General features: G+C 47.1%; 1 protein-coding gene and 1 long non-coding RNA gene across 3 annotated transcripts in view; one reads left to right on the top strand and one right to left on the bottom strand.

The window, feature by feature from the left end:
* Positions 1–27,646, top strand: part of NOSTRIN (nitric oxide synthase trafficking) — a 261,103-nt gene that overhangs the window by 31,986 nt on the left and 201,471 nt on the right. The gene's annotated exons all lie outside the window — the stretch shown is intronic.
* Positions 1–27,646, bottom strand: part of LOC134944749 (uncharacterized) — a 160,413-nt gene that overhangs the window by 89,686 nt on the left and 43,081 nt on the right. The window contains exon 9 of one of the 2 annotated variants that reach the window (XR_010181937.1): positions 18,778–18,869. The exons of the other annotated variant lie outside the window; for it this stretch is intronic. This is a non-coding gene — a long non-coding RNA (uncharacterized LOC134944749). The remainder of the gene's footprint in view (positions 1–18,777; positions 18,870–27,646) is intronic. 2 annotated transcript variants of the gene reach the window in all.

Here is a 27,646-nt window from a genome sequence, read left to right as displayed (position 1 = left end):
CATTCCGAGTTGTTCGCTCGCTAGCTGCTTTTAGCAGCATTGCACACACTAAGCCGCCGCCCTCTGGGAGTGTATCTTAGCTTAGCAGAATTGCGAACGAAAGATTAGCAGAATTGTGAATAGACATTTCTTAGCATTTTCTGAGTAGCTCCAGACTTACTCAGCCATTGCGATCAGTTCAGTCAGTTTCGTTCCTGGTTTGACGTCACAAACACACCCAGCGTTCGCCCAGACACTCCCCCGTTTCTTCAGACACTCCCGCGTTTCTCCCAGAAACGGCAGCGTTTTTTCGCACACGCCCAGAAAACGGCCAGTTTCCCCCCAGAAACACCCACTTCCTGTCAATCACAGTACGATCACCAGAACGATGAAAAATCCTCGTTATGCCGTGAGTAAAATACCTAACTTTTGTGTAAAATAACTAAGCGCATGCGCTCTGCGAACCTTGCGCATGCGCAGTAAGCGACTAATCGCAATATAGCGAAAATCGCCAACGAGCGAACAACTCGGAATGACCCCCATGGTTTTGCCCATTAGCTAACAAATTTGCTGCTGCGATCAGGTCTGTAATGCAGGGCTGGCCAAACCGGTCCTCGAGATCTACCAACAGTTCACATTTTCCAGACCACCTAGCTGGTCATTACTAATTAAGATGTGATGCATTCATTCTTAACTGACAATTCTACAGATCTCCAGGAGGCCTGGAAAACATGAACTGTTGGTAGATCTCGAGGACCGGTTTGGCCAGCCCTGCTGTAATGGGTCTGCCCATCAATTGAGATTGGTTAATAGTTACATTGTCACGATCAGTTAAGAATAATGGGGTTGATGTATCAAGCAGTGAAAATAGTGGAGAAGTGAACCAGTGAAGAATTTGCCCATAGCAACCAATAGCTTTGAGGTAGCATTTATTAAGTAAATTCTACAAAATGATAGGTAGAATCATACTTGCCTATCTGACCCTCTCCATGAAGGAGAAAATGCTCTGTTCCTGGACTTTCCTGGTAATGTATGATTGCCATCACCTGTGGTGAAACACCTTTCTTATCAATTAACTAGCTCACCACAGGTGATGGCAATCATACATTACCAGGAAAGACCAGGAACAGAGCATTTTCTCTCTCATGGAGAGGGTCAGGTAGGCAAGTATGGGTAGAAGCTGATTGGATGATATGGGCAATTTCACTGCTGCACTTTTCCACTCTTTTCAGTGCTAGATACATCACAATATAGGGCCGATTCAGACCTGATCGTTGTGCTGCAAATTACACTGTCCTGCGATCAGACAGTCGCCTCCCAGGGGCAGTGAAAATTCGACCCGTGCAAGTGTGCGATTGCATATGTACGCTGTGCGAAAATTTCCCTCAGCCAGCGGACAGCTGCAAAACCATTCGCATCACACACACCATCAAATGTTTTTCCCATTCTGTGCAGTGTGTAGCTCAATACTTACTCTTCCAGTGCAAAGGAATCAGGCTGATCGGGGCCGGAGCTGACGTCACACACCCGCCCTGAAAACGTTTGGGAACGCCTGCGTTTTTCCTGACACTCCCAGAAAACAGGCAGTTACCACCCACAAATGTCCTCTTCCTGTCAATCACGTTTGTCGATGCGCCTGCGCATTGCAGTCTTACGCATGCGCAGTAGTTCGATAATCGCCTGATGTGCGAAAACGCACAGTAGCGGTCAGGTCTGAATCGGGCCCATAGACCCAGTGGCATGAACATGTAATTATAACAACTGTGAGTCACTGTTTAATGCAATAGTGTCACAAGCCAGGTCAGTAAACATGCTATCAGATCTCTCAAAGTCTAGATACAAGCACTGTTGGTACACAGGTTGTCAAGTATCTTAAAGTCCAAACATGATCAGGTTGGTACACAGGTTATTAGATCTCTCAAAGTCGTGTAAAAACCAGGTCAGTGCACAGTTTATTAGATCAAAAGCGGAGATCAGGGCTGGGGCCTGGGACTGACAAAATAGGCACCATATTATGCCCCACACAGTAATGCCCCTGACACCATATTATGCACATCGTAATAATGCCCTATGCCACAGTACCTGCTCATTGTCAGTGGTTACCCCTCCGGCGGTCGATGGTCTGCGTCTGCCCCCCTTCAAACTATTGAAAATGTCCCTCCCAAAATGGCTGCCACGTCCCCTCCTCCTGCATCTTTAATAACTGTCTCCTCTGAGGTGGTGGCCATTTTGAAAGGGACATTTTAAATAATATTCCATACAGAATACTGTTATTGTACAGCGGCGCTGGCAGGGATTTCTATCCTGCAGCTTGTTGGTTACTGCAAAGATTTTGAGAGACTTAAGAGGTGGGCGGTAACAGGCAGACAGCCAGCTCTGACTTTACTGCAGGGACAGTAGCGTTGGGACAATAGCGGCGATATGAGGCAGAGGAGCCCTGCGCCCTTCCCTTTCTGTCAGAGTAGCCGGTCTCAAGACAATTGTCCCTGTAGTACCCCCTTTATGGCGGCCCTGGTGAAGAAGAGGGAGAGTCAGAACAGAGCCAGAAGTCAAAAGCACATAGTCAGTGCAGTATGCAGGAATGGACCTTAGAGGCATATGTATCGACACTTGGAGAGAGATAAAGTGGAGTGAGAAAAAGTACCAACTATTCATCACTGTCATTTTGCAAACTCTGGGGGGGATGCATTATAGCAGCATGGATCGTGTCGCTATAGCACTTCCTGCGTCATCTCATTACAGAAGTGAAGCAGGAAGCCTCACCAACAAGATGTATTAACATCTTGTCTGCCGACACGGAGGAGTGAAAACTCCTCCCTCTGGTGATCCCATCCTGAGCACAAAGTGCACCAACTTAGTGCTGATGCGCTATGTCTCCCTGCTAGGCCATCTCAAGTGTGCATGAGTGAGATCTCGCAAATCTCCCGAGATCTCAAATGCAGCCTGGAGCTGGCACAGACAGGGACAGCGCTGACCTTGCTGTGGTGTATGAGCAGGGCTGTTTCTTTACAATTTGGCTCCCAGTGCGAGCACTAAAAAAATGCGCCCCCCCATACACATAAAAAATGTACTAAAATGGGTGTGGCCTCGCTAAAGTGGGCATGTACTTGCATGAAAAGAAAAGACTACCATACACCCCAGGTTTTGACCCTGCAACAACAGACCTCGGCCACCACAGTAAAAAAAACAAAAAACATTCCACCATATTAAGCACAACGCAGTAATGCCCCTTCCACCATGTTATGCCCCCTGCACCATAATATGTCATACATCACAATGCTCGTGATACATTATGCCCTACAGTAAAGCATCTAATTACTTTTAAATTACCTGCTCGCTGCTACGGGTTTCATGCGCCGAGTGTCATGCTCGCTGCTCTGGGATCCATGCTCGTTGCCAAGGGTAATGCTCGTTGCCAGTGGATTCATGCTTATGGATCCATGCTAGTTGCCAGAGCTAATGCTCATTGCTAGGGGTTTCATGTTCTGGGATGCATGCTCGGTTCCAAGGGTAATGCTCGTTGCTAGGGGTTTCATGCTCTGGGATGCATGCTCATTGCCAAGGGTAATGCTCATTTCTAGGAGTTTCATGCTCTGGGAACTGACATTTAAACTGACATGAGCTGATTGGTTAGTACTTTGTGTCTCCACTTTATCTCCCTGTAAGCTCAGATATATACTGTATGCCCCTTATACCCCTTCTCCACTGCCGCTAAAATCCCAGGTTATTGCAGTGATAACCCGGGAGCTGCTCAGTGGGAAAGGGTTAACCCAGGTCCAGTGACCTGGGAATCCAACCTGGCTAGATTGCAGGGTTGGTCCCGGGAAGGTTCCAGGTCACGGTGCAGTGTAAACGGGTATGCAGAGTTGCTGCGACCCGGCACCAGTTTACAGCCTAGGGAGAGCCAGTGCTAGGAGATAATGTCATGTCCAAGTGCCAGCACTGGTCATTATCTCATGTCTAGCCACCACTCTGAAAGGGGTCTCAGCTGGATCGCACCCAGGTTGGACCTGTATACAAAATCCTGGGAGCGACCCGGCATTTCAATGTAAAAGTGGTATTAGTCTTTAGTGAGTATTGCCTATAAAGATAAAACAGATGTGTCTACAGGTCTCCTAATTGGGGGTCATTCCGAGTTGTTCGCTCGTTGCCGATTTTCGCTATACTGCGATTAGTCGCTTACTGAGCATGCGCAAGGTTCGCAGTGCGCATGCGCTTAGTTATTTTACACAAAAGTTAGGTATTTTACTCACGGCATAACAAAGCTTTTTCATCGCTGTGCTGATCGTAGTGTGATTGACAGGAAGTGGGTGTTTCTGGGTGGAAACTGGACGTTTTATGGGAGTGTGCGGAAAAACGCAGGCGTTCGAGTTGCAAAATGCAGGAGTGGCTGGAGAAACGGGGGAGTGGTTGGGCATACACTCCCAGTAGGCGGCGGCTTAGCGTGTGCAATGCTGCTAAAAGCAGCTAGAGAGCGAACAACTCGGAATCACCCCCATTGTGCTCATGTGCATTTTGTAGAATATAATGCTGGGAGCTGTGTCTCCATTTAAAGCCCTGGGTAATACTGTGAAAGGCCTGAGAGACAAAGGGCCAAATGTACTGCAATAGACTGAGAGTTTCAGAAAGTGTGAGATTTGGCAAGGTTTTTCAGTTTTTTTTTAAATGACAAACATGTACACTGCAAAACCAGGTTGATCTTGCAGTGTAAATGATTGCCACTTAAAAAAAAACCCTGCAAAACCTTCCCAATATCTCACTTTTTGAAACTCACTCTATTACATTTGGCCCAAAATTTTTGTCTGATCTCCTAAAGAATGCACTCTCTATTCTAAAAGACCATGCAGATACCGTATAGCACTACGTGTGTGACAAACATAACCAGAGGCCAATGAACAGGGATAATTTATTTTACATACAGGATGCATAGTATTTTTCCAAAGCAGTTACTTATATTGGGCTTAAAGTTGAGTGAAACATGCACCTGTTTGCATGGTGTTGTCTGTATCTTTCATGTTTTCACACTGAGCATGATCCAGAACAAGGTGTATGCAAATACGGGTGATGCAGAGTTGTATGCACTATGGGCATAATTCATATTTGTACACAATGGCTGATGTTCACACAACAGAGCGATTATCTGCAGACTGCTCATGTGCTGTAGTCGCAATGCGCATGCACCAAAGGTGTGACTCTCGCAATGAGGATTTCATGGAAAAGTGATTGACACGTAGTGACTATTTGGAGGTGTTAAAGGGGAGTGGCTGGAGAAATGCGGCGTGTCATGGCCTTTTTCAGGGCATATATCTGCTGTCAGCTGTGAGCTCATACATGCAAAAACATGTCATCCGCGCCGCTACTGCTGTGTCCAGTCTGCGTATCCATAGCTAGAACCGATGTTCCTCATTCTTGCGTATAGACTGTAAATGTGTATGCAATTGTGAATGAGTTTGCAATGACTCCAGTGGGCGTCTCTTCATTTCTGAACAGCAGCTTCATTTGCTAACATTAGCAGCCTAGAAAATCACAATTGCAATTGCATTTGCTTACAAACATGAATACATGTCCACTGGTGTATCAATGCAATTGCAGGCTATGCATAGTAAATCTAACATGACCTTTACACATAAGAGACTATTTGACAATGTTGGTAGTACAGACTTTCTAGCGCTACTCATCGCAGCAATATAAAAAAACTTAGACCACAATTTACCATTAAAATATTGCCAGTACTTCATATCCTGATATTATTGGACTCAATGTGGGGGATAAGATAGAGACTGTCATACTATACTCTGACTAGGTCCAGGCAAACAGGGGTCCTAGATCTCAATCATTTTCATCTATAATACTATGCGGCTTAATTGACACATGTGTGTATGGCTGCAGGATGATCCAGCTAATGATCTAATTTGCATATTGGGTTCTCAAGTGTCACCAGGTCACACCCCTTTGCAGTCTCTACTTGCGGGGAGGTACATGTCCGCCTTTATTTATTCAGGCAGTTAAAATTTGGGGTTTACTTGCTAGGTTGGCGAATTATGAAGGGTTGGATCCATATACCCCTCTGTGGAATTCTAGGGCGCTGACTGAACTTTATCTTGTGCAAGTTGCAAAGGTGTGGGGGTAACAAATGTCTGTACTCTTTGGGTCAGCATTAGTATAACTATATTATGAAACCCTTTCCTCAATTGCATGGCAAATTTAGTTTGCCCTCATATTTTATCAGGTACCTCCAGCTTTGATACGTTCTGTCTACCCAGTTTTCCAGTGAACCCCTCCTATATTAGATTACCCTGTTAAGAAATGTATTTCATCTCTCAGTTCCCATAGAATACTCTCCTGTATGTACTCCTTCCTAATGTTTGCTGCTCATCATTTCATGGATCTACCACACCTTGGGGGGTATTAAATGAGGTCAACCTATTACATTCGACCTATTCAATGCTCGTGCCGTTTTTTTGACTGGTCGAAACATAAACATGGATGAAAACCGCATGGATCGGCGAATTTGCCACTGATCCACGTGTTTTGTCGAATTTGCAGGCGTTTACGACAGTTTTTGGGTCCATTTTCACCCATTCCAATTCAACAAAAAAAAATAATTAAAAGGCATGGGCGAAAATGGATTAAAAAAATAAGATTTTACTTACCGATAAATCTATTTCTCATAGTCCGTAGTGGATGCTGGGGACTCCGTCAGGACCATGGGGAATAGCGGCTCCGCAGGAGACAGGGCACAAAAGCAAGCTTTTAGGATCACATGGTGTGTACTGGCTCCTCCCCCTATGACCCTCCTCCAAGCCTCAGTTAGGTACTGTGCCCGGACGAGCGTACACAATAAGGAAGGATCTTGAATCCCGGGTAAGACTCATACCAGCCACACCAATCACACCGTACAACTTGTGATTTTAACCCAGTTAACAGTATGATAACAATGAAGTAGCCTCTAAAAAAGATGGCTCACAACAATAATAACCCGATTTTTTTGTAACAATAACTATGTACAAGTAATGCAGACAATCCGCACTTGGGATGGGCGCCCAGCATCCACTACGGACTATGAGAAAATAAGAATTTACTTACCGATAATTCTATTTCTCGGAGTCCGTAGTGGATGCTGGGGTTCCTGAAAGGACCATGGGGAATAGCGGCTCCGCAGGAGACAGGGCACAAAAAGTAAAGCTTTAGGATCAGGTGGTGTGCACTGGCTCCTCCCCCTATGACCCTCCTCCAAGCCAGTTAGGTACTGTGCCCGGACGAGCGTACACAATAAGGGAGGAATTATGAATCCCGGGTAAGACTCATACCAGCCACACCAATCACACCGTACAACTTGTGATCTAAACCCAGTTAACAGTATGATAACAGCGGAGCCTCTGAAAAGATGGCTCACAACAATAATAACCCGATTTTTGTAACTATGTACAAGTATTGCAGATAATCCGCACTTGGGATGGGCGCCCAGCATCCACTACGGACTCCGAGAAATAGAATTATCGGTAAGTAAATTCTTATTTTCTCTATCGTCCTAGTGGATGCTGGGGTTCCTGAAAGGACCATGGGGATTATACCAAAGCTCCCAAACGGGCGGGAGAGTGCGGATGACTCTGCAGCACCGAATGAGAGAACTCCAGGTCCTCTTTTGCCAGGATATCAAATTTGTAGAATTTTACAAACGTGTTCTCCCCTGACCACGTAGCTGCTCGGCAGAGTTGTAATGCCGAGACCTCTCGGGCAGCCGCCCAAGATGAGCCCACCTTCCTTGTGGAATGGGCCTTAACCGATTTAGACTGTGGCAGGCCTGCCTCAGAATGTGCAAGTTGAATTGTGTTACAAATCCAACGAGCAATCGCCTGCTTAGAAGCAGGCGCACCCAACTTGTTGGGTGCATACAGTATAAACAGCGAGTCAGATTTTCTGACTCCAGCTGTCCTGGAACATATTTTCAGGGCCCTGACAACTCCTAGCAACTTGGAGTCCTCCAAGTCCCTAGTAGGTGCAAGGCACCACAATAAGCTGGTTCAGGTGAAACACTGACACCACCTTAGGGAGAGAACTGGGGACGAGTCCGCAGCTCTGCCCTGTCCGAATGGACAAACAGATATGGGCTTTTTTGAGAAAAAACCACCAATTTGACACTCGCCTGGTCCAGGCCAGGGCCAAGAGCATGGTCACTTTTTATGTGAGATGCTTCAAATCCACATATTTGACTGGTTTTAAACCAATGTGATTTGAGGAATCCCAGAACTACGTTGAGATCCCACAGTGCCACTGGAGGCACAAAAAAGGGGTTTGTATATGCAATACTCCCTTGACAAACTTCTGGACTTCAGGAACTGAAGCCAATTCTTTCTGGAAGAAAATTTACAGGGCCGAATTTGAACCTTAATGGACCCCAATTTGAGGCCCATAGACACTCCTGTTTGCAGGAAATGCAGGAAACGACCGAGTTGAAATTTCTTTGTGGGGCCTTCCTGGCCTCACACCACGCAACATATTTTCGCCACACGTGGTGATAATGTTGTGCGGTCACCTCCTTTCTGGCTTTGACCAGGGTAGGAATGACCTCTTCCGGAATGCCTTTTTTCCCTTAGGATCCGGCTTTCCATCGCCATGCCGACAAACGCAGCTGCGGTAAGTCTTGGAACAGACATGGTACTTGCTGAAGCAAGTCCCTTCTTAGCGGCAGAGGCCATAAGACCTCTGTAAGCATCTCTTGAAGTTCCGGGTACCAAGTCCTTCTTGGCCAATCCGGAGCCATGAGTATAGTTCTTACTCCTCTACGTCTTATAATTCTCAGCACCTTAGGTATGAGAAGCAGAGGAGGGAACACATACACCGACTGGTACACCCACGGTGTTACCAGAACGTCCACATCTATTGCCTGAGGGTCTCTTGACCTGGCGCAATACCTGTCCCGTTTTTTGTTCAGACGGGACGCCATCATGTCCACCTTTGGTATTTCCCAACGGTTTACAATCATGTGGAAAAAACTTCTCAATGAAGTTTCCACTCTCCCGGGTGGAGGTCGTGCTGAGGAAGTCTGCTTCCCAGTTTCCATTCCCGGGATGAAAAACTGCTGACAGTGTTATCACATGATTTTCCGCCCAGCGAAAAGTCCTTGCAGTTTCTGCCATTGCCCTCCTGCTTCTTGTGTCGCCCTGTCTGTTTACGTGGGCGACTGCCGTGATGTTTTTCCCACTGGATCAATACCGGCTGACCTTGAAGCAGAGGTCTTGCTAAGCTTAGAGCATTATAAATTTACCCTTAGCTCCAGTATATTTATGTGGAGAAAAGTCTCCATACTTGATCACACTCCCTGGAAATTTTTTCCTTGTGTGACTGCTCCCCAGCCTCTCAGGCTGGGCTCCGTGGTTACCAGCATCCAATCCTGAATGCCGAATCTGCTGCCCTCTAGAAGATGAGCACTCTATAACCACCACAGGAGAGACACCCTTGTCCTTGGATATTGGGTTATCCGCTGATGCATCTGAAGATGCGATCCGGACCATTTGTCCAGCAGATCCCACTGAAAAGTTCTTACGTGAAATCTGCCGAATGGAATTGCTTCGTAGGAAGCCACCATTTTTACCAGGACCCTTGTGCAATGATGCACTGTTTTTAGGAGGTTCCTGACTTGCTCGGATAACTCCCTGGCTTTCTCTTCCGGGAGAAACACCTTTTTCTGGACTGTGTCCAGAATCATCCCTAGGCACAGCAGACGTGTCGTCGGGATCAGCTGCGATTTTGGAATATTTAGAATCCACCCGTGCTGATTGTAGCAGTATCCGAGATAGTGCTACTCCGACCTCCAACTGTTCCCTGGACTATGCCCCTATCAGGAGATCGTCCAAGTAAGGGATAATTAAGACGCCTTTTCTTCGAAGAAGAATCATCAATTCGGCCATTACCTTGGTAAAGACCCCAGGGTGCCGTGGACAATCCAAACGGCAGCGTCTGAAACTGATAGTGACAGTTCTGCACCACGAACCTGAGGTACCCTTAGTGAGAAGGGCAAATTTGGGACATAGAGGTAAGCATCCCTGATGTCCCGGGACACTATATAGTCCCCTTATTCCTGGTTCGTTATCACTGCTCTGAGTGACTTCATCTTAATTTGAACCTTTGTAAGTGTTCAAAAACAAATTTTTAGAATAAGTCTCACCTAGCCTTCTGGCTTCAGTACCACAATATAGTGTGGAATAATACCCCTTTTCTGTAGTAGGAGGGGTAATTTAATTATCACCTGCTGGGAATACAGCTTGTGAATTTTTTCCCATACTACCTCCTTGTCGGAGGGAGACTTGGTAAAGCAGACTTCAGGAGCCTGCGAAGGGGAAACGTCTCGACATTCCCATCTGTACCCCCGGGATACTACTTGTAGGATCCAGGGGTCCTGTACGGTCTCAGCGCCATGCTGAGAACTTGTCAGACGCGGTGGAACGCTTCTGTTCCTGGGAATGGGCTGCCTGCTGCAGTCTTCTTCCCTTTCCTCTATCCCTGGGCAGATATGATCTTATAGGGACGAGAGGACTGAGGCTGAAAAGACGGTGTCTTTTTCTGCAGAGATGTGACTTAGGGTAAAAAACGGTGGATTTTCCAGCAGTTGCCGTGACCACCAGGTCCGATGGACCGACCCCAAACAAGTCCTCTTCCTGTATACGGCCATACTGTGCCGTTTGGAATCTGCATCACCTGACCACTGTCGTGTCCATAACATCTTCTGGCAGTTATGGACATCGCGTTTATTCATGATGCCAGAGTGCAAATATCCCTCTGTGCATCTCGCATATATAGAAATGCTCTATAGTCAATAAAATACTGTCCCTGTCAAGGGTATCAATATTTTTAGTCAGGGAATCCGACCAAGCCACCCTAGCTCTGCACATCCAGGCTGAGGCGATCGCTGGCCGCAGTATAACACCAGTATGTGTGTATATACTTTTTATTATATTTTCCAGCCTTGTCAGCTGGTCCTTGAGGACGGCCCTATCTATAGACGGTACCGCCACTTGTTTTGATAAGCGTGTGAGCGCCTTATCCACCTTAAAGGGTGTTTCCCAACGCGCCCTAACTTCTGGCGGGAAAGGGTATACCGCCCATAATTTTCTATCGGGGGGAACCCACGCATCATCACACACTTTATTTAATTTATCTGATTCAGGAAAAACTATGGTAGTTTTTTCACATCCCACATAATACCCTCTTTTGTGGTACTTGTAGTATCAGAAATACGTAACACCTCCTTCATTGCCTTTAACGTGTGGCCCTAATAAGGAATACGTTTGTTTATTCACCGTCGACACTGGATTCAGTGTCCCTGTCTGTGTCTGTGTCGACCGACTAAAGTAAACGGGCGTTTTAAAACCCTTGACGGTGTTTTTGAGACGTCTGGACCGTACTAATTGTTTGTCGGCCGTCTCATGTCGTCAACCGACCTTGCAGCGTGTTGACATTATCACGTAATTTCCTAAATAAGCCATCCATTCCGGTGTCGACTCCCTAGAGAGTGACATCACCATTACAGGCAATTGCTCCGCCTCCTCACCAACATCGTCCTCCTACCTGTCGACACACACGTACCGACACACAGCACACACACAGGGAATGCTCTGATAGAGGACAGGACCCACTAGCCCTTTGGAGAGACAGAGGGAGAGTTTGCCAGCACACACCAAAAACGCTATAATTATATAGGGACAACCTTATATAAGTGTTTTCCCTTATAGCATCTTAATATATATATAAGCATATCGCCAAATTAGTGCCCCCCCTCTCTGTTTTAACCCTGTTTCTGTAGTGCAGTGCAGGGGAGAGCCTGGGAGCCTTCCCTCCAGCCTTTCTGTGAGGGAAAATGGCGCTGTGTGCTGAGGAGATAGGCCCCGCCCCTTTTTCGGCGGCCTCGTCTCCCGCTCTTAACGGATTCTGGCAGGGGTTAAATATCTCCATATAGCCTCCGGAGGCTATATGTGAGGTATTTTTAGCCAAAATAGGTATTCATTTGCCTCCCAGGGCGCCCCCCTCCCAGCGCCCTGCACCCTCAGTGACTGCCGTGTGAAGTGTGCTGAGAGGAAAATGGCGCACAGCTGCAGTGCTGTGCGCTACCTTTAGAAGACTGAGGAGTCTTCTGCCGCCGATTCTGGACCTCTTCTTACTTCAGCATCTGCAAGGGGGCCGGCGGCAAGGCTCCGGTGACCATCCAGGCTGTACCTGTGATCGTCCCTCTGGAGCTGATGTCCAGTAGCCAAGAAGCCAATCCATCCTGCACGCAGGTGAGTTCACTTCTTCTCCCCTAAGTCCCTCGTTGCAGTGATCCTGTTGCCAGCAGGACTCACTGTAAAATAAAAAACCTAAGCTAAACTTTCCTAAGCAGCTCTTTAGGAGAGCCACCTAGATTGCACCCTTCTCGGCCGGGCACAAAAATCTAACTGGCTTGGAGGAGGGTCATAGGGGGAGGAGCCAGTGCACACCACCTGATCCTAAAGCTTTACTTTTTGTGCCCTGTCTCCTGCGGAGCCGCTATTCCCCATGGTCCTTTCAGGAACCCCAGCATCCACTAGGACGATAGAGAAATAGATTTATCGGTAAGTAAAATCTTATTTTCTCTAACGTCCTAGTGGATGCTGGGGACTCCGTCAGGACCATGGGGATTATACCAAAGCTCCCAAACGGGCGGGAGAGTGCGGATGACTCTGCAGCACCAAATGAGAGAACTCCAGGTCCTCCTCAGCCAGGGTATCAAATTTGTAGAATTTAGCAAACGTGTTTGCCCCTGACTAAGTAGCTGCTCGGCAAAGTTGTAAAGCCGAGACCCCTCGGGCAGCCGCCCAAGATGAGCCCACCTTCCTTGTGGAATGGGCATTTACAGATTTTTGGCTGTGGCAGGCCTGCCACAGAATGTGCAAGCTGAATTGTACTACAAATCCAACGAGCAATAGTCTGCTTAGAAGCAGGAGCACCCAGCTTTTTGGGTGCCTACAATATAAACAGCAAGTCAGACTTTCTGACTCCAGCCGTCCTGGAATTATATATATATATATATTTTTAGGGCCCTGACAACGTCTAGCAACTTGGAGTCCTCCAAGTCCCTAGTAGCCGCAGGCACCACAATAGGTTGTTTCAGGTGAAACGCTGACACCACCTTAGGAAGAAACTGGGGACGAGTCCGCAGTTCTACCCTGTCCGAATGGAAAATCAAATATGGGCTTTTGTAAGACAAAGCCGCCAATTTTGACAATCGCCTGGCCTAGGCCAGGGCCAACAGCATGGTCACTTTCCATGTGAGATATTTCAAATCCACAGATTTGAGTGGTTCAAACCAATATGATTTGAGGAATCCCAACACTACGTTGAGATCCCACGGTGCCACTGGAGGCACACAAGGGCTGTATATGCAATACTCCCTTGACAAACGTCTGGACTTCAGGAACTGAAGCCAATTCTTTCTGGAAGAAAATCTATAGGGCCGAAACTTGAACCGTAATGGACCCAATTTTAGGCTCATAGACACTCCTGTTTGCAGGAAGTGCAGAAATCGACCTAGTTGAAATTTTTTCGTGGGGCCTTCCTGGCCTCACCCACGCAACATATTTTTACCACATGTGGTGATAACGTTGTGCGGTCACCTCCTTCCTGGCTTTGACCAGGGTAGGTATGACCTCTTCCGGAATGCCTTTTCCCTTAGGATCCGGCGTTCAAACCGCCATGCCGTCAAACGCAGTCGCGGTAAGTCTTGGAACAGACAAGGTCCCTGCTGGAGCAGGTCCTTTCTTAAAGGCCGATGCCACGGTTCCTCTTGGAACAGACATGGTACTTGCTGAAAGCAAATCCCTTCTTAGCTCCCGAGGCCATTAGTCCTCTGTGAGCATCTCTTGAAGTTCCGGTTACCAAGTCCCTCTTGGCCAATCCGGAGCCACGAGTATAGTTCTTACTCCTCTATGTCTTATAATTCTCAATACCTTGGTTATGAGAAGCAGAGGAGGGAACACATACACCGACTGTTACACCCACGGTGTTACCAGGACGTCCACAGCTATCGCCTGAAGGTCTCGTGACCTGGCGCAATACCTGTCCCATTTTTTGTTCGGGCGGGACGCCATCATGTCCACCTTTGGTCTTTCCCAACGGTTCACAATCATGCGGAAAACTTCCCGATGAAGTTCCCACTCTCCCGGGTGGAGGTCGTGCCTGCTGAGGAAGTCTGCTTCCCAGTCGTCCACTCCCGGAATGAACACTGCTGACAGTGTTATCACATGATTTTCCGCCTAGCGAAAAATCCTTGCAGTTTTGCCACTGCCCTCCTGCTTCTTGTGCCGCCCTTTCTGTTTACGTGGGCGACTGCCGTGATGTTATCCCACTGGATCAATACCGGCTGACCTTGAAGCAGAGGTCTTGCTAAGCTTAGAGAATTATAAATTTGCTCTTAGCTCCAATATATTTATGTGGAGAGAATTCTCCAGACTTGATCACACTCCTTGTGTGACTGCTCCCCAGCCTCTCAGGCTGGCCTCCGTGGTCACGAGCATCCAATCCTGAATGCCGAATCTGCGGCCCTCTAGAAGATGAGCACTCTGTAATCACCACAGGAGATTGGATATAGGGTTATCCGCTGATGCATCTGAAGATGCGATCCGGACCATTTGTCCAGCAGATCCCACTGAAGAGTTCTTGCGTGAAATCTGCCGAATGGAAGCGCTTCGTAATAAGCCACCATTTTTACCAGGACTCTTGTGCAATGATGCACTGACACTTTTCCTGGTTTTAGGAGGATCCCGATTAGCTCGGATAACTCCCTGGCTTTCTCCTCTGGGAGAAACACCTTTTCCTGGACTGTGTCCAGAATCATCCCTAGGACCAGCAGACGTGTCGTCGGAACAACTGCGGTTTTGGAATATTTAGAATCCACCCGTGCTGTCGTAGAACTACTTGAGATAGTGCTACTCCGACCTCCAACTGTTCTCTGGACCTTGTTCTTATCAGGAGGTCGTCCATTTTCTTTGAAGACGAATCCTCCTTTCGGTCATTACCTTGGTAAGGACCCGGGGTGCCTTGGACAATCCAACGGCATCGTCTTGAAACTGATAGTGACAGTTCTGTACCACGAACCTGAGGTACCCTTGGTGAGAAAAGGCAAATTTTGGGACATGGAGGTAAGCATCCCTGATGTCCCGGGACACCATCTAGTCCCCTTGTTCTTTGCTATCACTGCTCTGAGTGACTCCATCTGGATTTGAACCCTTGTAAGTGTTCAAATTTTTCAGATTTAGAATAGGTCTCACCTAGCCTTCAGTACCACCATATAGTGTGGAGTAATACCCCTTTCCTTGTTGTCGGAGGGGTAATTTTATTATCACCTGCTGGGAATACAGCTTGTGAATTGTTTTCAATACTGCCTCCCTGTCGGAGGGAGACATTGGTACAGCAGACTACAGGAACCTGCGAGGGGGGAAACCTCTCGACATTCCAATCTGTACCCCTTGGATACTACTTGTAGGATCCAGGGGTCCTGTACGGTCCCAGCGTCATGCTGAGAACTTGGTAGAAGCGGTGGAAGGCTTCTGTTCCTGGGAATGGGCTGCCTGCTGCAGTCTTCTTCCCTTTCCTCTATCCCTGGGCAGATATGACTCTTATAGGGACGAAAGGACTGAGGCTGAAAAGACGGTGTCTTTTTCTGCAGAGATGTGACTTAGGGTAAAAAACGGTGGATTTTCCAGCAGTTGCCCTGGCCACCAGGTCCCATGGACCGACCCCAAATAACTCCTCCCCTTTATACGGCAATACATCTTTGTGCCGTTTGGAATCTGCATCACCTGACCACTGTCGTGTCCATAAACATCTTCTTGCAGATATGGACATCGCATTTACTCTTGATGCCAGAGTGCAAATATCCCTCTGCGCATCTCGCATATATAGAAATGCATCCTTTAAATGCTCTATAGTCAATAAAATACTGTCCCTGTCAAAGGTATCAATATTTTTAGTCAGGGAATCCGACCAAGCCACCTCAGCTCTGCACATCCAGGCTGAGGCGATCGCTGGTCGCAGTATAACACCAGCATGTGTGTGTATACTTTTTAGGATATTTTTCAGCCTCCTATCAGCTGGCTCCTTAAGTACGGCCCTATCCGTAGATGGTACCGCTACTTGTTCTGATAAGCGTGTGAGCGCCTTATCCACCCTGAGGGGTGTTTCCCACCGCGCCCTAACTTCAGGCGGGAAAGGGTATACCGCCAATAATTTTCTATCGGGGGAAACCCACGCATCATCACACACTTCATTTAATTTATCTGATTCAGGAAAAACTACAGGTAGTTTTTTCACCTCACACATAATACCCTTTTTTGTGGTACTTGGAGTATCAGAAATATGTAACACCTCCTTCATTGCCCTTAACGTGTGGCCCTAAAAGAAAATACGTTTGTTTCTTCACCGTCGACACTGAAATCAGTGTCCGTGTCTGGGTCTGTGTCGACCGACTGAGGTAAATGGGCATTTTACAGCCCCTGACGGTGTTTGAGACGCCTGGACAGATACTAATTTGTTCGCCGGCCCTCTCATGTCGTCAACCGGCTTGCAGCGTGTTGACATTGTCACGTAATTTCCATAAATAAGCCATCCATTCCGGTGTCGACTCCCTAGAGAGTGACATCACCATACAGGCAATTTGCTCCGCCTCCTCACCAATATTTTCCTCATACATGTCGACACACACGTACCGACATACAGCACACACATAGGGAATGCTCTGATAGAGGACAGGACCCACTAGCCCTTTGGGGAGACAGAGGGAGAGTTTGCCAGCACACACCAAAACGCTATAATTATCCAGGGACAACCTTTATATAAGTGTTCCCTTATAGCATTTTAATATATATATACATATCGCCAAATCAGTGCCCCCCCTCTCTGTTTTAACCCTGTTTCTGTAGTGCAGTGCAGGGGAGAGCATGGGAGCCTTCCCCCCAGCCTTTCTGTGAGGGAAAATGGCGCTGTGTGCTGAGGAGAATAGGCCCCGCCCCCTTTTCGGCGGGCTTCTTCTCCGGAGTTTTAGATATCTGGCAGGGGTTAAATACATCCATATAGCCTCAAGGGCTATATGTGATGTATTTTTCGCCATACAGGTATTATACATTGCTGCCCAGGGCGCCCCCCTCCAGCGCCCTGCACCCTCCGTGACCGCTGTGTGAAGTGTGCTGACAACAATGGCGCACAGCTGCAGTGCTGTGCGCTACCTGATGAAGACTGAGAGTCTTCTGCCGCCTGGTTCCGGACCTCTTCATCTTCAGCGTCTGCAAGGGGGGTCGGCGGGCCCTGTGTTCCGACTCCCTCTGGAGCTATGTCCAGTAGCCTAAGAATCCAATCCATCCTGCACGCAGGTGAGTTGAAAATCTCTCCCCTAAGTCCCTCGATGCAGTGAGCCTGTTGCCAGCAGGACTCACTGAAAATAAAGAACCTAAAAACTTTTTCTAAGTAACTCTTTAAGAGAGCCACCTAGATTGCACCCTTCTCGGCCGGGCACAAAAACCTAACTGAGGCTTGGAGGAGGGTCATAGGGGGAGGAGCCAGTACACACCATGTGATCCTAAAAGCTTGCTTTTGTGCCCTGTCTCCTGCGGAGCCGCTATTCCCCATGGTCCTGACGGAGTCCCCAGCATCCACTAGGACGTTAGAGAAATGGGGGAAAATGCCTGCTATTAAATACACTGACGTCGAATTAGTGCCGATTTTCTGACTGTCGGAAAACTCGGCACTAGTTGAATATATCCCCTTATGTGTGTTCAATGGGGGTCATTCCGAGTTGTTCGCTCGTTATTTTTTTGTCGCAACAGCGCGAATAGTCGCTAATGCGCATGCGCAATGTCCGCAGTGCGACTGCGCCAAGTAAATTTGCTATGCAGTTAGGAATTTTACTCACGGCATTACGAGGTTTTTTCTTCGTTCTGGTGATCGTAATGTGATTGACAGGAAGTGGGTGTTTCTGGGCGGAAACTGGCCGTTTTATGGGAGTGTGTGAAAAAACGCTACCATTTCTGGGAAAAACGCGGGAGTGACTGGAGAAACGGAGGAGTGTCTGGGCGAACGCTGGGTGTGTTTGTGACGTCAAACCAGGAACGACAAGCACTGAACTGATCGCAGATGCCGAGTAAGTCTGGAGCTACTCAGAAACTGCTAAGAAGTGTTTATTCGCAATTCTGCTAATCTTTCGTTCGCAATTTTAATATGCTAAGATTCACTCCCAGTAGGCGGCGGCTTAGCGTGTGCAAAGCTGCTAAAAGCAGCTTGCGAGCGAACAACTCGGAATGACCCCCAATGAGTGATGACTCGTGGTACCTTGCACTTGCATCTCCACGTGATTATTTTGCCTCTATTTGGTTTCAGAAGATACAGCTCTTTATCCTGAACAGTAATTACCTTACCCCCGGAAGGCTGATGAAGTTTGCTAGTAGGGCCACTGATGTTTGCCCCAAATGTAGTTACTCTCAGGGTACCCTTTGGCATTTATTGTGGGATTGCAGTGCAGTGAGTAGCTTTTGGAATTATGTCATTCAAGCTATTTCTCGCAGAGGTATCCCTTCCTTCCTCCTCACGTCATAGGTGTGCGCTCTTGGTGCCTGGTGTACTCTACCTAGAATGCTATTAATCTTTGTTCGCTGGTCATGGTGGTTATAGAAAGATCGTGGATGGCACCTTTGTATCCTGTTTTTGTGGTTTGGGTATCACTTGTCAATACCACAGTGTCTCCATCTCAAACACTTGGAAACCCCCCTGTGTGCACCACTGTGGAAGAATACTTACATATGTTGCCTTAAATATGTTCACATAAAGGTATTTTTTCTGCTTGATGGTGAGGGTCCACAAATATGTAGTCACCTGAAGTTCTCACGCCTCTATGATTGAAATAACCAGCAGTGATTAAAATGGTTTTCACCTCAAATATTACTTTATCTAACAGGAATAATGAACATGTAAAGAAGAGGAAAAAAGCTAATATCGTACTGTATGCAAAACTGTTTGGTGCTTACAACAGGACTGTTAAAAATAAAAATACTAAAACATCACAAAGGATAACCTTCACGCCAATAGATTAATAGGCTGCCCAGTGTGTCTGAATTGAATTCGGGAAGCTCAGAGAAGGTGTTCCATCAACAGCCTCGTGTTTCTGTCTTGCTCCGGCACGTACAGTATGTATCCTCCTGTATACGAGTCCTTTAGCAGCATCAGCATGTTTCAGAGCGAATCTCCTTTGTCAAGATGTCCTAGTCTTGCTGTAAAAATATTTTCGCACTTTCACTTGTATAAAGCTTCTTGCTCAAAAATATTCTTTGAGATTCCTGCATGTACTGTACTACATGAGATCTGTACAGATTTTCAATAACATTCAAGTCTGGGGCTGTGAAGGTCTTTCCAAATCACTACTCTTTCTCTTCTATAAGTATTTCATAGCCAAGTTTGAAGTTTGTGTTGTATATCACATAAACATTCAACCTCTTTTCAGCTTTAGGTGATTCAGCTTTTCGATACTGGTCTATAGGGTTTGGTGTAATTTATACCCCTTACACATCACCAAAATAACTCGGTATACTGCCGGGTTGACCCGGGTTGAAGTGCGATGGGAAAGGGGTATGTTAAAATTTCCCAGGTCGACTGACCCGGTATTTCAGCCCGGGATAAAGCAGAGTAATTCCCGGGTTGAAGTGCAATGTGAACGGGTTGCCCGGTCAATGTGGCGCTAGAAGGAAAGGCGGTGCTTGGAGATGATCTGCCACCTCTGGACACATCACCGCTGATGTCACCAACTCAGCGATATGCCGTGTTGGTGCCGCCAGTCTGAAAGGGGTCTCAAATGGGTCGCACCCGGGAAGGAGCCGTGCACAAGTCCTGGGTGCATCCTGTTTTGTGATGTGAAAGGGGTATTAGTCGAATTCAGTTAAGGTTGCCCTTAGCAACTAATAAACTACTACAGTAGCTGTCATTTTATAGAATGTACTTGATACTAGAGATGAGCGCCTGAAATTTTTCGGGTTTTGTGTTTTGGTTTTGGGTTCGGTTCCGCGGCCGTGTTTTGGGTTCGACCGCGTTTTGGCAAAACCTCACCGAATTTTTTTTGTCGGATTCGGGTGTGTTTTGGATTCGGGTGTTTTTTTCAAAAAACACTAAAAAACAGCTTAAATCATAGAATTTGGGGGTCATTTTGATCCCAAAGTATTATTAACCTCAAAAACCATAATTTACACTCATTTTCAGTCTATTCTGAATACCTCACACCTCACAATATTATTTTTAGTCCTAAAATTTGCACAGAGGTCGCTGTGTGAGTAAGATAAGCGACCCTAGTGGCCGACACAAACACCGGGCCCATCTAGGAGTGGCACTGCAGTGTCACGCAGGATGTCCCTTCCAAAAAACCCTCCCCAAACAGCACATGACGCAAAGAAAAAAAGAGGCGCAATGAGGTAGCTGTGTGAGTAAGATTAGCGACCCTAGTGGCCGACACAAACACCGGGCCCATCTAGGAGTGGCACTGCAGTGTCACGCAGGATGGCCCTTCCAAAAAACCCTCCCCAAACAGCACATGACGCAAAGAAAAAAAGAGGCGCAATGAGGTAGCCTTGTGAGTAAGATTAGCGACCCTAGTGGCCGACACAAACACCGGGCCCATCTAGGAGTGGCACTGCAGTGTCACGCAGGATGGCCCTTCCAAAAAACCCTCCCCAAACAGCACATGACGCAAAGAAAAAAAGAGGCGCAATGAGGTAGCTGTGTGAGTAAGATTAGCGACCCTAGTGGCCGACACAAACACCGGGCCCATCTAGGAGTGGCACTGCAGTGTCACGCAGGATGTCCCTTCCAAAAAACCCTCCCCAAACAGCACATGACGCAAAGAAAAAAAGAGGCGCAATGAGGTAGCTGTGTGAGTAAGATTAGCGACCCTAGTGGCCGACACAAACACCGGGCCCATCTAGGAGTGGCACTGCAGTGTCACGCAGGATGTCCCTTCCAAAAAACCCTCCCCAAACAGCACATGACGCAAAGAAAAAAAGAGGCGCAATGAGGTAGCTGTGTGAGTAAGATTAGCGACCCTAGTGGCCGACACAAACACCGGGCCCATCTAGGAGTGGCACTGCAGTGTCACGCAGGATGTCCCTTCCAAAAAACCCTCCCCAAACAGCACATGACGCAAAGAAAAAAAGAGGCGCAATGAGGTAGCTGACTGTGTGAGTAAGATTAGCGACCCTAGTGGCCGACACAAACACCGGGCCCATCTAGGAGTGGCACTGCAGTGTCACGCAGGATGTCCCTTCCAAAAAAACCCTCCCCAATCAGCACATGATGCAAAGAAAAAGAAAAGAAAAAAGAGGTGCAAGATGGAATTATCCTTGGGCCCTCCCACCCACCCTTATGTTGTATAAACAAAACAGGACATGCACACTTTAACCAACCCATCATTTCAGTGACAGGGTCTGCCACACGACTGTGACTGATATGACGGGTTGGTTTGGACCCCCCCCAAAAAAGAAGCAATTAATCTCTCCTTGCACAAACTGGCTCTACAGAGGCAAGATGTCCACCTCATCTTCACCCTCCGATATATCACCGTGTACATCCCCCTCCTCACAGATTATCAATTCGTCCCCACTGGAATCCACCATCTCAGCTCCCTGTGTACTTTGTGGAGGCAATTGCTGCTGGTCAATGTCTCCGCGGAGGAATTGATTATAATTCATTTTAATGAACATCATCTTCTCCACATTTTCTGGATGTAACCTCGTACGCCGATTGCTGACAAGGTGAGCGGCGGCACTAAACACTCTTTCGGAGTACACACTTGTGGGAGGGCAACTTAGGTAGAATAAAGCCAGTTTGTGCAAGGGCCTCCAAATTGCCTCTTTTTCCTGCCAGTATAAGTACGGACTGTGTGACGTGCCTACTTGGATGCGGTCACTCATATAATCCTCCACCATTCTATCAATGTTGAGAGAATCATATGCAGTGACAGTAGACGACATGTCCGTAATCGTTGTCAGGTCCTTCAGTCCGGACCAGATGTCAGCATCAGCAGTCGCTCCAGACTGCCCTGCATCACCGCCAGCGGGTGGGCTCGGAATTCTGAGCCTTTTCCTCGCACCCCCAGTTGCGGGAGAATGTGAAGGAGGAGATGTTGACAGGTCGCGTTCCGCTTGACTTGACAATTTTGTCACCAGCAGGTCTTTCAACCCCAGCAGACCTGTGTCTGCCGGAAAGAGAGATCCAAGGTAGGCTTTAAATCTAGGATCGAGCACGGTGGCCAAAATGTAGTGCTCTGATTTCAACAGATTGACCACCCGTGAATCCTTGTTAAGCGAATTAAGGGCTGCATCCACAAGTCCCACATGCCTAGCGGAATCGCTCCCTTTTAGCTCCTTCTTCAATGCCTCCAGCTTCTTCTGCAAAAGCCTGATGAGGGGAATGACCTGACTCAGGCTGGCAGTGTCTGAACTGACTTCACGTGTGGCAAGTTCAAAGGGCATCAGAACCTTGCACAACGTTGAAATCATTCTCCACTGCACTTGAGACAGGTGCATTCCACCTACTATATCGTGCTCAATTGTATAGGCTTGAATGGCCTTTTGCTGCTCCTCCAACCTCTGAAGCATATAGAGGGTTGAATTCCACCTCGTTACCACTTCTTGCTTCAGATGATGGCAGGGCAGGTTCAGTAGTTTTTGGTGGTGCTCCAGTTTTCTGTACGTGGTGCCTGTACGCCGAAAGTGTCCCGCAATTCTTCTGGCCACCGACAGCATCTCTTGCACGCCCCTGTCGTTTTTTAAAAAATTCTGCACCACCAAATTCAAGGTATGTGCAAAACATGGGACGTGCTGGAATTGGCCCAGATTTAATGCACACACAATATTGCTGGCGTTGTCCGATGCCACAAATCCACAGGAGAGTCCAATTGGGGTAAGCCATTCCGCGATGATCTTCCTCAGTTGCCGTAAGAGGTTTTCAGCTGTGTGCGTATTCTGGAAAGCGGTGATACAAAGCGTAGCCTGCCTAGGAAAGAGTTGGCGTTTGCGAGATGCTGCTACTGGTGCCGCCGCTGCTGTTCTTGCGGCGGGAGTCCATACATCTACCCAGTGGGCTGTCACAGTCATATAGTCCTGACCCTGCCCTGCTCCACTTGTCCACATGTCCGTGGTTAAGTGGACATTGGGTACAGCTGCATTTTTTAGGACACTGGTGACTCTTTTTCTGAGGTCTGTGTACATTTTCGGTATCGCCTGCCTAGAGAAATGGAACCTAGATGGTATTTGGTACCGGGGACACAGTACCTCCAACAAGTCTCTAGTTGGCTCTGCAGTAATGATGGATACCGGAACCACGTTTCTCACCACCCAGGATGCCAAGGCCTCAGTTATCCGCTTTGCTGTAGGATGACTGCTGTGATATTTCATCTTCCTCGCAAAGGACTGTTGAACAGTCAATTGCTTACTGGAAGTAGTACAAGTGGGCTTACGACTTCCCCTCTGGGATGACCATCGACTCCCAGTGGCAACAACAGCAGCGCCAGCAGCAGTAGGCGTTACACGCAAGGATGCATCGGAGGAATCCCAGGCAGGAGAGGACTCGTCAGAATTGCCAGTGACATGGCCTGCAGGACTATTGGCATTCCTGGGGAAGGAGGAAATTGACACTGAGGGAGTTGGTGGGGTGGTTTGCGTGAGCTTGGTTACAAGAGGAAGGGATTTACTGGTCAGTGGACTGCTTCCGCTGTCACCCAAAGTTTTTGAACTTGTCACTGACTTATTATGAATGCGCTGCAGGTGACGTATAAGGGAGGATGTTCCGAGGTGGTTAACGTCCTTACCCCTACTTATTACAGCTTGACAAAGGGAACACACGGCTTGACACCTGTTGTCCGCATTTCTGGTGAAATACCTCCACACCGAAGAGCTGATTTTTTTGGTATTTTCACCTGGCATGTCAACGGCCATATTCCTCCCACGGACAACAGGTGTCTCCCCGGGTGCCTGACTTAAACAAACCACCTCACCATCAGAATCCTCCTGGTCAATTTCCTCCCCAGCGCCAGCAACACCCATATCCTCCTCATCCTGGTGTACTTCAACACTGACATCTTCAATCTGACTATCAGGAACTGGACTGCGGGTGCTCCTTCCAGCACTTGCAGGGGGCGTGCAAATGGTGGAAGGCGCATGCTCTTCACGTCCAGTGTTGGGAAGGTCAGGCATCGCAACCGACACAATTGGACTCTCCTTGTGGATTTGGGATTTCAAAGAACGCACAGTTCTTTGCGGTGCTTTGCCTTTTGCCAGCTTGAGTCTTTTCAGTTTTCTAGCGAGAGGCTGAGTGCTTCCATCCTCATGTGAAGCTGAACCACTAGCCATGAACATAGGCCAGGGCCTCAGCCGTTCCTTGCCACTCCATGTGGTAAATGGCATATTGGCAAGTTTACGCTTCTCCTCCGACAATTTTATTTTAGGTTTTGGAGTCCTTTTTTTACTGATATTTGGTGTTTTGGTTTTGACATGCTCTGTACTATGCCATTGGGCATCGGCCTTGGCAGACGACGTTGCTGGCATTTCATCGTCTCGGCCATGACTAGTGGCAGCAGCTTCAGCACGAGGTGGAAGTGGATCTTGATCTTTCCCTAATTTTGGAACCTCAACATTTTTGTTCTCCATATTTTAATAGGCACAACTAAAAGGCACCTCAGGTAAACAATGGAGATGGATGGATTGGATACTAGTATACAATTATGGACGGGCTGCCGAGTGCCGACACAGAGGTAGCCACAGCCGTGAACTACCGCACTGTACTGTGTCTGCTGCTAATATATAGACTGGTTGATAAAGAGATAGTATACTCGTAACTAGTATGTATGTATAAAGAAAGAAAAAAAAACCACGGTTAGGTGGTATATACAATTATGGACGGGCTGCCGAGTGCCGACACAGAGGTAGCCACAGCCGTGAACTACCGCACTGTACTGTGTCTGCTGCTAATATATAGACTGGTTGATAAAGAGATAGTATACTCGTAACTAGTATGTATGTATAAAGAAAGAAAAAAAAACCACGGTTAGGTGGTATATACAATTATGGACGGGCTGCCGAGTGCCGACACAGAGGTAGCCACAGCCATGAACTACCGCACTGTACTGTGTCTGCTGCTAATATATAGACTGGTTGATAAAGAGATAGTATACTCGTAACTAGTATGTATGTATAAAGAAAGAAAAAAAAACCACGGTTAGGTGGTATATACAATTATGGACGGGCTGCCGAGTGCCGACACAGAGGTAGCCACAGCCGTGAACTACCGCACTGTACTGTGTCTGCTGCTAATATATAGACTGGTTGATAAAGAGATAGTATACTCGTAACTAGTATGTATGTATAAAGAAAGAAAAAAAAACCACGGTTAGGTGGTATATACAATTATGGACGGGCTGCCGAGTGCCGACACAGAGGTAGCCACAGCCGTGAACTACCGCACTGTACTGTGTCTGCTGCTAATATATAGACTGGTTGATAAAGAGATAGTATACTCGTAACTAGTATGTATGTATAAAGAAAGAAAAAAAAACCACGGTTAGGTGGTATATACAATTATGGACGGGCTGCCGAGTGCCGACACAGAGGTAGCCACAGCCGTGAACTACCGCACTGTACTGTGTCTGCTGCTAATATATAGACTGGTTGATAAAGAGATAGTATACTCGTAACTAGTATGTATGTATAAAGAAAGAAAAAAAAACCACGGTTAGGTGGTATATACAATTATGGACGGGCTGCCGAGTGCCGACACAGAGGTAGCCACAGCCGTGAACTACCGCACTGTACTGTGTCTGCTGCTAATATATAGACTGGTTGATAAAGAGATAGTATACTCGTAACTAGTATGTATGTATAAAGAAAGAAAAAAAAACCACGGTTAGGTGGTATATACAATTATGGACGGGCTGCCGAGTGCCGACACAGAGGTAGCCCGGCCGTGAACTACCGCACTGTACTGTGTCTGCTGCTAATATATAGACTGGTTGATAAAGAGATAGTATACTCGTAACTAGTATGTATGTATAAAGAAAGAAAAAAAAACCACGGTTAGGTGGTATATACAATTATGGACGGGCTGCCGAGTGCCGACACAGAGGTAGCCACAGCCGTGAACTACCGCACTGTACTGTGTCTGCTGCTAATATATAGACTGGTTGATAAAGAGATAGTATACTCGTAACTAGTATGTATGTATAAAGAAAGAAAAAAAAAACACGGTTAGGTGGTATATACAATTATGGACGGGCTGCCGAGTGCCGACACAGAGGTAGCCACAGCCGTGAACTACCGCACTGTACTGTGTCTGCTGCTAATATATAGACTGGTTGATAAAGAGATAGTATACTCGTAACTAGTATGTATGTATAAAGAAAGAAAAAAAAACCACGGTTAGGTGGTATATACAATTATGGACGGGCTGCCGAGTGCCGACACAGAGGTAGCCACAGCCGTGAACTACCGCACTGTACTGTGTCTGCTGCTAATATATAGACTGGTTGATAAAGAGATAGTATACTCGTAACTAGTATGTATGTATAAAGAAAGAAAAAAAAACCACGGTTAGGTGGTATATACAATTATGGACGGGCTGCCGAGTGCCGACACAGAGGTAGCCACAGCCGTGAACTACCGCACTGTACTGTGTCTGCTGCTAATATATAGACTGGTTGATAAAGAGATAGTATACTACTAATATTATATACTGGTGGTCAGGTCACTGGTCACTAGTCACACTGGCAGTGGCACTCCTGCAGCAAAAGTGTGCACTGTTTAATTTTAATATAATATTATGTACTCCTGGCTCCTGCTATAACCTATAACTGGCACTGCAGTAGTGCTCCCCAGTCTCCCCCACAATTATAAGCTGTGTGAGCTGAGCAGTCAGACAGATATATAATATATATATAGATGATGCAGCACACTGGCCTGAGCCTGAGCAGTGCACACAGATATGGTATGTGACTGACTGAGTCACTGTGTGTATCGCTTTTTTCAGGCAGAGAACGGATATATTAAATAAACTGCACTGTGTGTCTGGTGGTCACTCACTATATAATATATTATGTACTCCTGGCTCCTGCTATAACCTATAACTGGCACTGCAGTAGTGCTCCCCAGTCTCCCCCACAATTATAAGCTGTGTGAGCTGAGCAGTCAGACAGATATATATAATATTATATATAGATAATAGATGATGCAGCACACTGGCCTGAGCCTGAGCAGTGCACACAGATATGGTATGTGACTGAGTCACTGTGTGCTGTGTATCGCTTTTTTCAGGAAGAGAACGGATTATAAATAAAAGTGGTGGTCACTGGTCACTATCAGCAAAACTCTGCACTGTACACTACTGAGTACTCCTAATGCTCCCCAAAATTAGTAAATCAAGTGTCTCTCTAATCTATTCTAATTCTAAACGGAGAGGACGCCAGCCACGTCCTCTCCCTATCAATCTCAATGCACGTGTGAAAATGGCGGCGACGCGGGCTCCTTATATAGAATCCGAGTCTCGCGATAGAATCCGAGCCTCGCGAGAATCCGACAGCGTCATGATGACGTTCGGGCGCGCTCGGGTTAACCGAGCAAGGCGGGAAGATCCGAGTCGC

The sequence above is a fragment of the Pseudophryne corroboree genome, chromosome 7 (genome assembly GCF_028390025.1).
Source record: "Pseudophryne corroboree isolate aPseCor3 chromosome 7, aPseCor3.hap2, whole genome shotgun sequence".
Classification (NCBI taxonomy): domain Eukaryota; kingdom Metazoa; phylum Chordata; class Amphibia; order Anura; family Myobatrachidae; genus Pseudophryne; species Pseudophryne corroboree.
The sequence above is the reverse complement of the archived record's forward strand: the minus strand, read 5'-3'. Positions and strand labels throughout refer to the sequence as shown.